A 15,659-nucleotide genomic window follows, 5' to 3' on the forward strand; every position below is an offset into this window, starting at 1 on the left:
GAAAACATTCTGCAAATACATAAGAAGCAAGAGGAAGACCATGGACAGGATAGGCCCATTACTCAAAAACAGGGAAAAAACAATAATAAAAAATGCAGAAATGGCAGAAGTACTAAATGATTATTTTTGTTTCAGTTTTTAGCAAAAAGGTTAGTAGCGATTGGACATCTTACATAGTGAATGCTAGGGATAATGAGGTAGGATTGGAGCAAAGGCTAAAATAAGGAAAGAACAGGTTAAAAATTACATAGACAAGTTAGACGTCTTCAAGTCACCAGTGTCTGATGAAATACATCCTACAAGACACAAGGACCTGACTGAGGAGATATCCAATGCATTAGAGATTATCTTCAAAAATTCATGGAAGACAGGAGATATTCCAGAGGACTGGAAAAGGGGAAACATAGTGCCAATCTACAAAAAGGGAAATAAGGAAAACCTAGGGAATTACAGACCAGTCAGCTTAACTTCTGTACCTGGAAAGATAATGGAGCAAATAATTAAACAATCAATCTGCAGACACCTAGAAGATATTAAGGTGATAAGTAACAGTCAGCATAGATTTGTCAAGAAAATATCATGTCAAACCAACCTAATAGCTTTATTTAACAGAGTAACAAGACTTATGGATGAGGGGGAAGCAGTAGATGTGGTATATCTTGACTTTAGTAAAAACAATGAAGAGTACTTGTGGCACCTTAGTGACTAACGCATTTATTTGGGCATAAGCTTTCATGGGCTAAAACCCACTTCATCAGATGCCTGGAGTGGAAAATGCAGTACTTGGGTATATATACATAATACATGAAAAGATAGGAGTTGCCCTACCAAGTGGATGGTCAGTTCTAATGAGATAATTCAATTAAAGTGGAAGTGGGCTATTCTCAACAGTAGAATATCAAGGGAGGAAACATCACTTTTGTAGTGGTAATAAGGGTAATGTAATCAGGGTGACCCATTTCAAACAGTTGTCAAGAAGGTTTGCATAACAGTAGGGGGAAATTAGTATGGGGGAAATTACTGTCTGTAGTGACACATCCACTCCCAGTTTTTATTCAGGCCTAATTTGATGGTGTCCAGTTTGAAAATTAATTCCAGTTCTGCAGTTTCTCATTGGAATCTGTTTTTTTGAAGTTTTTTTGTTGAAGAATTGCTACTTTTAAGTCTGTTGTTGAGTGACCAGGGAGGTTGACATGTTCTCTGACTGGTTTTTGAATGTTATAATTCTTGACGTCTGATTTAATCATTTATTCTTTCACATAGAGACTGTCTGGTTTGGCCAAAGTACATGGCAGAGAGGCATTGCTGGCACATGATGTCATATATCACATTGGTAGCTGTGCATGCGAACGAGCCTCTGATGGTGTGGTTAATGTGATTAGGTCCCATGATGGTGTCTCTTGAATAGATATATGGACAGAGGTGGCAATGGGGTTTGTTGCAGGGATAGGTTCCTGGGTTACTGTTTTTGTTGTGTAGTGTGTAGTCGCTGGACAGTATTTGCTTCAGGTTGAGGAGCTGTCTGTAAGCGAGGACTGGCCTGTCTCCCAAGATCTGTGAGAGTGAGGGATTGTGCCACTTGTGCCGCAAGGACTCCTCGTTGTTTTTGCTGATACAGACTAACACGGCTATCACTGTGAAACTTGACTTTAGTAAGACTTTTATATTGTCTCGCATGTAGTAAGATGAGGCCCTAAAACATAAACCCTGTAGTAAGAAGAGGCCCTGAGATATAAACCTTGGTATCAGAGGCCTGGTATGAGGCCTAAGGCCTGAACTAAAGTAATGGTCAAGACTTTGCTAACATAAAGCAAAGTGAAGCTGTGAGCCAGAGGCAGGCCCTGCTCACAGAAGCTGGCAAGGAAAGGGCTGATGCTGCAAGAAGATACGTACCTAAAAGGTACTGAACACTAGAGATCAGAACATTCACATACTTGCACATTCCGCACAGATAACAAGGAACAGACTGACCCATCCCAATGACAGGGGCAAAAGGGTAATATGATGGATAGAGTTGTTTTGTTCAAACCAACATGTACAAGGTGAGAGGTGGCACCTTACTACGTAGAGGGGTTGTACCTTGCTGCGTAGAAGGGTTGCACCTCAATATGTCAGGAGTGATGTGTTTGTACCTGTGTATAAGAATGCTTATACTTGTTTGTACCTGTGTATAAGAATGCATCCCTGGGGCGGTGTCTTTGTCCGGCTGAGGGGGCAGTGGAAAGTCCCGCCACTGACTGACCCGAGTCCATTGCCAAGAGGCATTTTCTCATAGTATGCCCTGTAGAGTAACAATCTGGAGGGAACTATCATTGTGTCCATATGGCAATAAACCTGGCCAACGTGCCTTCGTATCTTACTAAGACTCTGTGGTCATTGGGGGTTCTCTTTGGGTCTGCTGTGTCAGCTATCTGCAGAGCTGGGACAGCACACAAGAGGGAATACACGCACGCAGCCGAGTGATATCAACATTGAACAGAGCAGAGCACCACACCGGTAGCATCTGACAACAAACCCTTGTATCAGAGGCCCAGTATGATGCCTAAGGCCTGAACTAAAGTAATGATCAAGACTTTGCTAACATAAAGCAAAGTGAAGCTGTGAGCCAGAGGCAGGCCCTGCTCACAGAAGCTGGCAAGGAGAGGACTGATGCTTCAAAAATACACATACCTATAAGGTACTGGACACCAGAGATATCAGAACACTCTGATACTTGCACATTCCATACACAGAACAAGGAACAAGCTGACCCATCCTAAAGACTGGCAGAAAGGAGTGATGGATAGAATTGTTTTGTTCGAACCAACACTTACAAGGTGAGAGGTGGAACCTTCCTACGTAGAGGGGTTACACCTCAATACATCAGGAACGATGAGTAACTTGTTTGCACCCGTGTATAAGAATACATCCCTGAGGCGGTGTCTTTATCCGGCCTAGGGGTCAGTGGAGTATCCTGCCACTGACTGAGCTATATCCATTGTCAGGGAGCACATATTTACTAGCAGATCTGTAGACCCTGATCCACGGAGCTAGAGACTGTGTTTTGTTTGACAGTAAACCTGTGCCTGTTGCCTTCGTACCATATCGGAGTCTGTGGTCACTGCGGGTTCTCTCAGGGTCTGCTGTGTCAGTGATCTGTGCAGAGCCAGGGCAGCACACAGAAGGAACACACGCATGCAGCCGATTGTTATCAACATTGAATAGAGCAGAGCACCACACTGGTGGCATCTGACAACAACCTTCTCATAAACAAACTAGGGAAATACAACCTATATGGAGCTACTATAAGGTGGATGCATAACTGGTTGGAAAACTGTTCCCAAAGGGTAGTTATCAGTGGTTTACAATCATGCTGGAAGGGCATAACGAGTAGGGTCCCACAGGGATCCATTCTGGGCCGGGTTCTGTTCAATATCTTCATCAATGATTTAGATAATGGCATAGATAGCACACACATAAAGTCTGTGGACGATACCAAGCTGGGAGGGGTTGCAAGTGCTTTGGAAGACAGGATGGATTAAAATTCAGAATGATCTGGACAAACTGGAGTAATGGTCTGAAGCAAATAGGATGAAATTCAATATGGACAATTCAAAGTCCTCCACTTAGAAAGGAACGATCAGTGAATTGCACACATTGAAAATGGGAAATAACTGCTTAAGAAGGAGTACTGTGGACAGGAATCTAGGGGCTATGATGGATCGCAAGCTAAATGTGAGTTAACAGAGTTACACACTGTTGCAAAAAAAGTGAATATCATTCTGGGATGTATTAGCAGGAGTGTTGTAAGCAAGACACGAGATGTAATTCTTCTGCTTTACTCCACACTTATTAGGCCTAAACTGGAGTGCTGTGCCTAGTTCTGGGAGTCACACTGCAGGAAAGATGTGGACAAATTGGAGAAAGTGCAGAGGAAGCAACAAAAATTATAAAGGGTCTAGAAAACATAACCTATGGGGAAAGATTGAAAAAAGTGGGTTTGTTTAGTTTGAAGAAGAGAAGATTGAGAGAGAACATTAGAACAGTTTTCAAGTAGATAAAAGGTTGTTACAAGGAGGAAGGAGGTAAATTGTTCTTAACTTCTGAGGATTGGCCCTTCTTTGAGCAGGGGGTTGGACTAGATGACGTCCTGAGGTCCCTTCCTACCCTGATATTATATGATCCTAAGAAGCAATGAGCTTACATTGCAGCAAGGGAGTTTTACATTGGACATTAGGAAAAACTTCCTGTCAGAGTGGTTAAGCACTGGAACAAATTGCCTAGGTTGTGGAATCTCCATCCCTGGAGGTTTTTAAGAACAGGTAAGACAAACACTTTTCAGGGATGGTCTTGTTATTACGTCATCCTTCCCTGAGTGCAGGGACTGGACTAGATGACCTATTGAGGTTCCTTCCAGTCGTACACTTCTATGATTAGATCATCTAGTCTGACCTCCTGTCTATCACAGGCCATTCAATCTCACCCACTTACCACCTTGAGCCCAAAATCTTGGGTAAGACTAAAGCTTTTCAGTCCTCAGTTGACTGAACTGTCATGTGCCACAGGTAGAGAACAGGAGAGACCAAGGTTCCACCAATGCACAAGGCCCCTCCAATGGCAGGGAACTGATTATAAGAGAAATGCCCTGATGATCCCAATGGGTGAACCATTCTCCTTGCTGCACAGGAGGGTGAAAAAATCCCCAGGGTCCCTGCCAATCTGAACTGAGAGCAAAATACCTTCATGACCTCATGTCTGGTGATCAGTAAAACGCTGAGCACGTGAGCAAGATCCTCCAACCAGGCATCTAGAAAGAGGTTTCTATGTGCTGGTGAGTGGTATAAGTAGCGTCATTAGCAGATCATTTGTTTCCTAGCACCCTCTGCCAGCAGTAGCCCAGGCTTCGCAGCGATTTTTCTCATTGTGACTCAACCCATTGGCTAGGTCAGATTAAAGGCTCTCCCCTTCCAGGGTATCAGCATTCCACACGGACAGAGTCCTACTTGACAACAGTCATCAATATAATGTCGTCCACCCCTCTAGGACTCTTCCTCCTCCTTCTGTCATGGCTCCAAGGCTTCTCCCTGGAGTCTTTAACCCAACTGAAAAGTGAAACAAAAGATGCAGAGCAACTTCCATGGGCTTGAATTTTTGATTCATTATGTCCCCCTCCCCCCCGCCATCTGCCACCTCTCTGGGCTGGGGAACACATGACTCAATCTTGCCCCTATTCTGTATCTTTCACTTCCAGCTACCTCCAGGCCATCTACCTGTGGGTTGGCTTTTCTCAGGCCAACTCCCCGAGTCTCCTTCCCCTCTGCTGCCCTCTCCCCATCAGGGCAGGGTGTAAACCCCCTCCTGGAGTTCTTCTGCTCTGTTAACCAGAGCCCTTCCCATCTCTCCTTGCAGCCACCTTCAGTTCTAGGCTTCCTCTCTTTGTAGAGCCAGTTCCCCTTCCAGCAGGGACTCATCTTTAACTGGGCCTGCCCCGCCCATCCATCTGCAGCCAGGTGTGTGAATTGTCCTCAGGCCAACATTAGTCATTTCACAACCTGCATGGAACAGATACCACATTTATCCTTTTCTGGCATCCTGGCCCTGAGCAGAGCCAAGTCGGAGAAGTAGTACTGTGATGTACGCACCATGCAGCGGTGTTCTAGGGTATTGTCATAGATTGTGCCTCTCAAGTGTCCCCTTAGTGTGAGGATGGACTTCTCACGTACCTCACACTTCTTCCCTGGGGGATAGCAATATTGTGGAGTGGTTCCTCTAGCAGTACCATTTAGCACTGACACCTCCTTCCAGGGGTATGGAGCAGTGCAAATGGAAAAGGGAAACACCTCTACAGCTCTCAAGAGTCTGAGTTCCTTGAAGGCTCAGCCAGGGGAGGGGAAGCATCTTTCAGACCCTGAGAGGAAGTCTCAGCTCCTACCGCCCTGTCCAATGAAAGCCAGGGCTCAGCCCTAGAGATCTCAACAACAACACTGATCTTCCTTTCTCAGAGGGCTCAGGGAGAGCACTCACAAGCCATTCCTCTGTAAGTAAACCAGTGTACTGGTCTGGGAGGACTAAGCTCCTGTTCTGCTTGTTTCAGCAGGCTGTCCAAACTGAGCATTTGCCCTCCCTCGGATGGGCCCTTCTCTGGGCCTGAGAGGCCCAATGGGGTGATGGGCTGGGGCTGATGGTGGCTCATCTGTCATACCACCACAGAGGGGCAAGAGATCTTCCTTCAGGCTCCAAACTGAGGGAGACTGTGGCCCTTCAGTGCCACTGACCAGTCTTTCCTGTGATTTTCTGCCCAGTGATTCTCCACTGGCTCCAGCTCTGGGGGGCTCTAGGGATTGAGTCTGTCTGGGATATAACCAGGCTGAAATTATCTGAACATTTTGTTAAAAATCTTCCTGCTCTGACTGAGTGGAATAGGAATCCCAGACCCCTGCTCTCCGACTGCTCAAGGGGAGTCCCAGAGATTGCGGGATGGGGAACTGATCATCTGCACTTCCTGTGCTGCCTGACATGCATGACTAGTGTGCAGGATGCCAAAGGAAAGTGTGTTCCGTACTGTGTCTGTCATGTGACAGTGATCCTCAGCTTTGGGCCCAGCTGATACCGCTAACAACTAAAGTGGGGGAGATCCTGGACCTTTGGGGTAGAGTGATCCTGGAAAGACTGGGATCATTTTAATTCCCCCAGACACGGCCATTCATTCATACGCAGACATTTTTGTGCAGTAAGACATAGACTCAAAACCATGTCAGGCTGTTGGCTTTAATGGGGAGTCTTTGAATAGTCTTATGTGTGTTCGAGACAGATGAACATATGGAAGTTTATTGCTACAATGTAACTGAAATTATTCCCTAATGTGATAATCTAATCATCTCCTTCTCTTAGAGAAATAACAGTTTATGCTATAAATCTTTATACGTGCATGGGCATGTCAAATTCCCTCAAGTACTGTATGTGGATTTACAGAAATAAGTTAATTGCCTTCATAATGATTAATACAGTTTGAAATATAATTATTATCAAACCTTCCAGATAGGCTATCTTGTGAACTTCATTTCAGATAATGAATATTTATAATGGTTTCATTCTAATCTTTTTTTAAAATGCAAAGACTTAATGTTCCTTTAAAAATGTATGATAATCCCTGCAATCATTGTGCAAACCAGTTTACTGTTAATTTGGTTATACTCTATCTTTCTAATTATCACATTCATGACTGCAGTGCAAACAGTTTGAATTGATCAACTAGGATTATTAGAAATTCTTGTCAATAGTCACTCAGCCATGACACCATTATGGATTTATTAAGCAAACTCACAAGGAAATTAAACTTAGAACAAGAAATTACAAAACAAAATACAGAAAATATAGAGATGATTATGAAATCTGCATCACTGCCACATTATGAACTGATTTTTAATTAAACCCACAAGAAATCTACAACTGATTCTGTAACAGAGAATGATAGTAAACAGAACATTTATCCTGCCAGATTTTTTTGTGTCTGTGCCAATTCCACCATGTTTATTGATAAAATAATTTCTATATTTTTATAAAAAGTATATTGCCATCAAACAAAATTAAATGTACCAACTTGTTTCCATTGCCCCATCTCTCTTCTTCCAAGTGCCCCCACTCTCTCCCAGCTTCTAGAAGCTAATTTCTTTCCATTGTCTTCCTGAACTCCACCTCTTTCTAAGTCTCTTTTTCTCTATTTGCCTCCAAGAAAGGTTCTCATCCACTAGCCATCCACTACATGATGCCTGTCCTTTCTTCTTCGCTATACGTCCAGGACTTCTACCAGTCTCCACTATAGGCTTCTTCTTCCTGTCGCTGCCAATAACTGTGTTCAGAACCGATGCTGCAGTTATCACCACTGCATTTCAGCAAGGTGACCAGTTATGAGCTTATGCATCACATGCATTGCTAAAATGGCCTTTAAGGAGGTAGCAGTAATTCATAAGCAGTTCTTCCTCTCATATCAATGTAAGAGCCTTTCAAGTTTGTTTTTAGCAGTGCTGGAAAGAGAGTTCAGCTGATACAAAAGTGCCTTATTTCATTTTCTACATCAGAATCATGGGACAATGCTCTAGAAGAATGTCTGACAAGTGTGGGAAGCATACGAGAGAGTGTGATGTAGCAAACATTTACAAATGCACACCTGAACATTTCATATTGTGCACTACAGTTTGAAACAAAGTCCCTTGGAATTACGTTAGGCCTCTTACACATGCAAATAGTCAAATCCAAGTGCTCACTGATGTGCTGCTGAGTCCGAGCTGAGTAAGCAGTGGCAGGTCTGGCTGATTTCATGGAAGATTTATAAAGACTATGAACATCTGTCATTTGGAAGGTGTAAAACAGAAGTAGCTGTAGAGTTTGCAGGCATAAGGTTAATACTTTAAGTTTTTAGAAGTTGTTGGTTATGTATTAAAAATGGAAAGGTTCTGAGTCAATGCATGCAAACTAATTGAATTAAAGTTTTAGCCATATTTGATTACTCCTCTCTAGGATGTATTGGTAGCAAAATGGTTGTCTTTTCCCCTGTAAATGTCATTTCCTGCTCATGTCAGACTTTACTGACAGTGCCTGCACTGTGACAGTAATGAGAGTAGACACCTATGCCAACCAAGCTAGTAAATATGATAATGGTAATGGGTGATTGAACTTGAGTTTTAGACTTTGGGTATAGATATTAATGTAGGCTTACATTTCATTAGCAGTTCTTCGGTTTCAGATGCACTCTGTTTCCAGGGGCCATGGGAGTCTGGAAAAAGTTTACATGATACTCTGTGAGTTATCTAATGAATCATTGATTCATTAGATTTTAACCTCTTTCTGGTGGTGAAATGGGTTTGAGAAGATCAAAAAAAATTCTCAATGTAGTCATTACTCAAAATTATTAGTGAATATCCCCATTGTTTTTCCTGCCTCATGAATAATTTGCTGCAACTATTCAGACTTTGAAGCCCGGGCAGTTCTGATTAATTTCAGAAGACATGTACAATTGTTTCTGTTCCTTGAATGGATGACTTCTATAACTGTGTATACCAGTGACTTATGCAATAGCATGAAGTTTAAAGTTTGAACATTAAGTTAAACTATACAATTTAAAATGTTCTGTAGGCGATTACTGGAGCAGTCATAAAAACACAATTCACCATGGCTGTGACTTAACAGCATGGTTTAGCTATTAAGGACATATTAGGACAAAATTTTGATTGTAAGGTACTGGCTGGAGCTGGGAGCATTTCACTGTGAAGCACATGGAATGTTACTCATCTGATGGCCCCTTCTAGTCTTAAAATCTGATTCTGTGGATTGTTATACTCCATACCGTCTTCTTCCTTGAGACCAAAAGAACTAAATAACTGCTTAGCTCCTCTAGCACCACAACCACTTCCAGTCAGTCTCAGTCTCATCAGTTATTTGTTGTAGCACTATAAGTATTTATTGTAAAATGTTTTCTCTGTGGTATTTAATGTACAGAAAATCAATCAATATGACCCAATGGGTAAACGCTCTTTAGTATCCAGCCTGTCTATATCAGGACAACCATTTATGGCCTTTCAGATAGTTAGCCTTGCATCTCACTGCTTCTAATAGACTTCTGGTATGAATTAGACAATAATCACTTTTCTCACAGTATGATAGCATGTGTCTTCCAGGCATCCATCTCCAAAAGAAGCAACAGCATCATTGCCTCTCGGACTGTCAAGTGTCTACTGCTGAAACCCTAAAAGCAATTTTCCTCCGACACCTGGAATGCTACTTGCCTCCATATCCCTTCGTGACATCCCTTCTGATATTTTTACTTATACCCCATTAGGAAAAATGTATTCATCACACAATACTAATCACATCTTTAAAAGGCAGAACTGATTCCAACACTAGCTTGACAACATGGGGTTTGGCCCAATGTCCTTATTTCCAAGAGGCAGGGCCGGCTCCAGGCACCAGCATAGGAAGTAGGTGCTGGGGCAGCCAATTCAAAGGGGCGGCACATCTGGGTCTTCGGCTGCGGGTCTCTCATTCCTTCTCTTCCTCTTTGAGCTGCTGCTGAATTGCTGCCAAAGAGGAAGAGAGGGAGGACCTGCCGCCAAAGAAGCGGTGCGATTGAGCTGCCACCGAAGTGCCGCAGCTCATCTTTATTTATTGCCACTTGGGGCAGCAAAAAAGCTGGAGCCGGCCCTGCCAAGAGGATACTTATTTAGTGTTTGCTCAACCTTTACTCAGGCAAATCTGCATCCAAAGGTCAATGTGAGGTTTGCCTGAGCAAGAACTGAATGCTGTAGCCTATAGGTATAAGTGAAGGTATAAGGCATAGGTATAAATTAAGGCAGCAAATTAATGAGCTTACAAGCCTCAGGGCCTGTAAAACAGCAGTTTAACTAAACTAGTCAAGGCATAAGACCCAAATAGCCTCAGCAGAAATAGCTAACCAAGAATAACCCTGTATCATAGGATCTCTCAAGATAGACCTTGTAATACTCAAGGATGACTAAACTGCTGCCAGGTAACCACAAGATGCTCATTTATACCTCTGTGAGATATTTTTAGTTAGGGACATCAGCAAATGTCCAACCACAGGGATACCACGGTAACCAATGGGCATGTATGCTAATGAATTGGAGGTTAAAAGGCTCATTGACCTATGGGACAAAGGCAACCAACATAGTAGAGTAAAGAAATATAAAGAAGGAAAAGGGGGTGAATATCACGGCTGTCACCTGAACAGTAATTCTAATGGTGGGCCTGATCCTGGAACATGAATCTTCTAAACTCCTCAGTGTTAATTGCGAATTCTTAAAATGATCAACATAATTGTACATAAATGAACAAATAATAGATCAGGCAACAATGCAAACCGAATGAGAACCTTATGAGTCTGTCCATAATGAAGTATATTTATACATTATATTTATTTGAAACAACACAAATAAAGAATAATATGGTGATGTCCTAAAACAATTCAAATCTAGTGTTATTTGATAACAGTTTGAATAGAATAGAAAATAGTAAAACAGATTATAAAGTCATATAGGTTCCACTGTTAGCATTAACCCAATTTCATTACAATTTATATGAATTAAACATAGCAGGCCAAAGTCTTCTCTTCTTTAAACCAAGAATGATTTAGTCTGCGGTATTATAAACCACAGAATCAGTGATGGAGAAGAAACTTAACTTTTCCTAATTAAAAAAAAAACAAACAACAACACAACAACCTCCAGCACACATCCCTGGAAATAATTTTGGGTTTCTATTAAAATTTATCTTTTGGGGGTCAAATTCAGAGCTTGCGTTAGTGGTGAAACTGCACTGATTTTCAAGTGACTGGATTTTTCACTATTACTCAGCTGTGAAAAACAATGTTCTGACCTGGTAATGAGTTTATACAAGGCACTATGAAGTATGTTTATCCACAGGATATTTTTGTCTAGGTAAAGACTGTGGTCCTAGTTCTTCTCTCATTGAAGTCATGATCAAGTCACAGAGACTTACAAGCAGTGCCTTATTGTGCCAGGTCTTGCCAAACACCTCTAGACTTGCCAGTTCATAGTTCTGGCAGTCTGGGCTTGCTGTAAATATATATAAAAAAGAATGCTTAAGCCCCAGCACCTCTTTTTTTCCAAATTAAGCCCATCTTACTCATAGACTTTAAGGTCAGAAGGGACCATTATGATCATCTAGTCTAACCTCCTGCACAATGCAGTCCACAGAATCTCACCCATCCACTTCAATAACAAACCTCTAACCTATGTCTGAGTTATTGAAGTCCTCAAATTGTGGTTTGAAGACCTCAAACTGCAAAGAATCCTCCAGCCAGTGACCTGTGCCCCATGCTGCAGAGGAAGGCAAAAAAACTCCAGGACCTCTGCCAATCTGCCCTAGAAGAAAATTCCTTTCCGACCCCAAATATGACTATCAGTTAAACCCTGAGCATATGGGCAAGACTCACCAGCCAGCACTCAGGAAAGAATTCTCTTCAGTAACTCAGATCCCATCCCATCTAACATCGCATCACAGACCATTGGGCATACTTACCTGCTGATAATCAAAGATCAATTGTCAGATTAGTTGCCAAAATTAGGCTATCCTATCATACCATCCTCTCTATAAACTTTATCAAGCATAGTTTTAAAGCCAGATAGCTTTTTGCCCCCACTACTCCCCTTGGAAAGCTGTTCCAGAACTTCACTCCTCTAATGGTTAGAAACCTTTGTCTAATTTCAAGTCTAAATTACTTAGTGTCCAGTTCATATCCATTTGTTCTTGTGTCCACATTAGTATTAAGCTTAAATAATTCCTCTCCCTCCCTAATATTTATCCCTCTGATATATTTATAAAGAGCAATCATATCCCCCCTCAACCTTCTTTTGGTTAGGTTAAACAAGCCAAACTCTTTGAGTCTCATAGAATCATAGAATCACAGAATATCAGGGTTGGAAGGGACCTCAGGAGGTCATCCAGTCCAACCCCCTGCTTAAAGCAGGACCTATTCCCAACTAAATCATCCCAACCAGGGCTTTGTCAAGCCTGACCTTAAAAACCTCTGTGGAAGGAGAGTCCACCACCTCCCTAGGTAACCCATTCCAGTGCTTCACCATTCTGTTAGTGAAAAAGTTTTTCCTAATATCCAACCTAAACCTTCCCCACTGCAACTTGAGACCATTGCTCCTTGTTCTGTCATCTGCTACCACTGAGAACAGTCTAGATCCATCCTCTTTGGAACCACCTTTCAGGTAGTTGAAAGCAGCTATCAAATCCCCCCTCATTCTTCTCTTTTGCAGGCTAAACAATCCCAGTTCCCTCAGCATCTCCTCATAAGTCATGTGATCCAGCCCCCTAATCATTTTTTTGCCCTCCGCTGGACTCTTTCCAATTTTTCCACATCCTTCTTGTAGTGTGGCCCAAAACTGGACAAAGGACCCCAGATGAGGTGTCACCAATGTCGAATAGAGGGAAATGATCACATCTCCCCATACCGTGCTGCCCAGTGCAGCAGTCTGGGAGCTGACCTTGTTTGTGAAGACAGAGGCAAAAAAAACCTTGAGTACATTAGCTTTTTCCATATCCTCTGTCACTAGGTTGCCTCCCTCATTTAGTAAAGGGCCCACACTTTCCTTGACTTTCTTCTTCTTGTTAACATACCTGAAGAAACCCTTCTTGTTACTCTTAACATCTCTTGCTAGCTGCAACTCCAAGTGTGATGTGGCCTTCCTGATTTCATTCCTGCATGCATGAGCAAGATTTTTATACTCCTCCATGGTCATTTGTCCAAGCTTCCACTTCTTGTAAGCTTCTTTTTTGTGTTTAAGATCAGCAAGGATTACACTGTTAAGCCAAGCTGGTCGCCTACCATATTTACTTTTCTTCCTACACATCGGGATGGTTTTTTCCTGTAACCTCAATAAGGATTCTTTAAAATACAGCCAGCTCTCCTGGACTCCTTTCCCCCTCATGTTATTTTCCCAGGGGATCCTGCCCATCAGCTCCCTGAAGGAGTCACGGTCTGCTTTTCTGAAGTCCAGGGTCTGTATTCTGTTGCTCTCCTTTCTTCCTTGTGTCAGGATCCTGAACTCGACCATCTCATGGTCACTGCCTTCCAGGTTCCCATCCACTTTTGCTTTCCTTACTAACTCTTCTCTGTTTGTGAGCAGCAGGTCAAGAAGAGATCTTCCCCTAGTTGGTTCCTCCAGCATTTGGACCAGGAAATTGTCCCCTACACTTTTCAAAAACTTCCTGGATTGTCTGTGCACCGCTGTATTGCTCTTTCAGCAGATATCAGTGTGATTAAAGTCTACCATGAGAGCCAGGGCCTGTGATCTAGTAACTTCTGCTAGTTGCCAGAAGAAAGCCTCGTCCACCTCATCCCCCTGGTCTGGTGGTCTAAAGCAGACTTCTACCACACCCTCACCCTTGTCGCTCACACTTCTAAACTTAATCCAGAGACTCTCAGGTTTTTCTGCAGTTTCATACTGGAGCTCTGAGCGGTCATACTGCTCTCTTACATACAATGCAACTCCCCCACCTTTTCTGCCCTGCCTGTCCTTCCTGAACAGTTTATTTCCATCCATGACAGTACTCCAGTCATGTAAGTTATCCCACCAAGTCTCTGTTATTCCAGTCACATCATAGTTCCCTGACTGTGCCAGGACTTCCAGTTCTCCCTGCTTGTTTCCCATGCTTCTTGCATTTGTGTATAGGCACTTAAGATAACTCGCTGATTGTCCCGCTTTCTCGGTCTGAGACAGGAGTCCTCCTCTCTTGCACTTTTCTGCTCATGCTTCCTTCCAGTATCCCATTTCCCCACTTACCTGAGGGCTTTGGTCTCCTTTCCACTGGTGAACCTAGTTTAAAGCCCTCCTCACTAGGTTAGCCAGCCTACTTGCAAAGATGCTCTTCCCTTTCTTCGTTAGGTGGAGCCCGTCTCCACCTAGCACTCCTCCTTCTTGGAACACCATCCCATGGTCGAAGAATCCAAAGCCCTCTCTGCGACACCACCTGTGTAGCCATTCGTTGACTTCCACAATTTGACAATCCCTACTCAGGCCTTTTCCCTGCACAGGGAGGATGGATGAGAACACCACTTGCGCCTCAAACTTCTTTATCCTTCTTCCCAGAGCCACGTAGTCTGCAGTGATCTGCTCAAGATCATTCTTGGCAGTATCATTGGTACTCACGTGGAGAAGCAGGAAGGGGTAGCGATCCGAGGGCTTGATGAGTCTCAGCAGTCTCTCCATCACATCGTGAATCCTAGCTCCTGGCAAGCAGCAGACCTCTCGGTTTTCTCAGTCAGGTGGCGGATAGATGACTCAGTCCCCCTGAGGAGGGAATCCCCAACCACCACTACCCTCCTCCTTCTTTTGGGAGCGGTGGTAGTGGAACCCCTATCCCTAAGACTGTGCATCTCGTGCCTTCCAGTTGGTGGAGTCTTCTTCTGCTCCCTTCTCTCAGATGTACCATCTAGTCCACTCTCCACATTAGTACCTGTGGACAGAATGTGAAAACAGTTGCACATCTGTATCAAAAATGGCTGTCCGGGAGGGATGGCTACCAAGGTAAGGGAAATGCTCAGTGTTTTCCAGGAGTTCACCATCAATTACAATTTTGGGGGGAATGGGGGAGCACCTTAGTCTTCTAAATATTGTGGGAAAGTCCCAAGCTCTGATAAGCACCTGAGAAGAGATATAGGGTGGATTGCAAGTCAGTCTCAATGTGCGCAAGGATAGCAAAGACATCAGTATACTGAAGGGAGGTAATAGTACTCCTGGTGACCTTAGTTTTAGAATGAAAACGCTGCAGGTTGAAGAGCTGCCCATCCATGCAATACTCAGTCCCATTTCCAGAAGAAAGTCAGTCACAAATAAGAATCAAGGTCACAACAAGAAAGATGTAAAAAAGAGTTGAGGCAATAAAACAGCCCTGCTTGATACCAGTACGGATGGTGAATGGGTCCATCTCCAACCCATACAGAGGACAGTGGCCGTCATACCATCATGAAATAGCCTGAGAACAAAGATGAACTTCAATGGACAACTGAACCCAGACAGCACCTTCCATAATGCTTCACGACTGGTGGAATCAAAGGCCTTAGGTCAATAAATGTCATAAACAATGGTTGATGTTGTTCTCTGCACTTCTCTTGGCTCTTTAGTGAAACAAATATC

This window comes from Gopherus evgoodei, chromosome 4 (assembly GCF_007399415.2).
Source record: "Gopherus evgoodei ecotype Sinaloan lineage chromosome 4, rGopEvg1_v1.p, whole genome shotgun sequence".
Taxonomy (NCBI): Eukaryota; Metazoa; Chordata; order Testudines; family Testudinidae; genus Gopherus; species Gopherus evgoodei.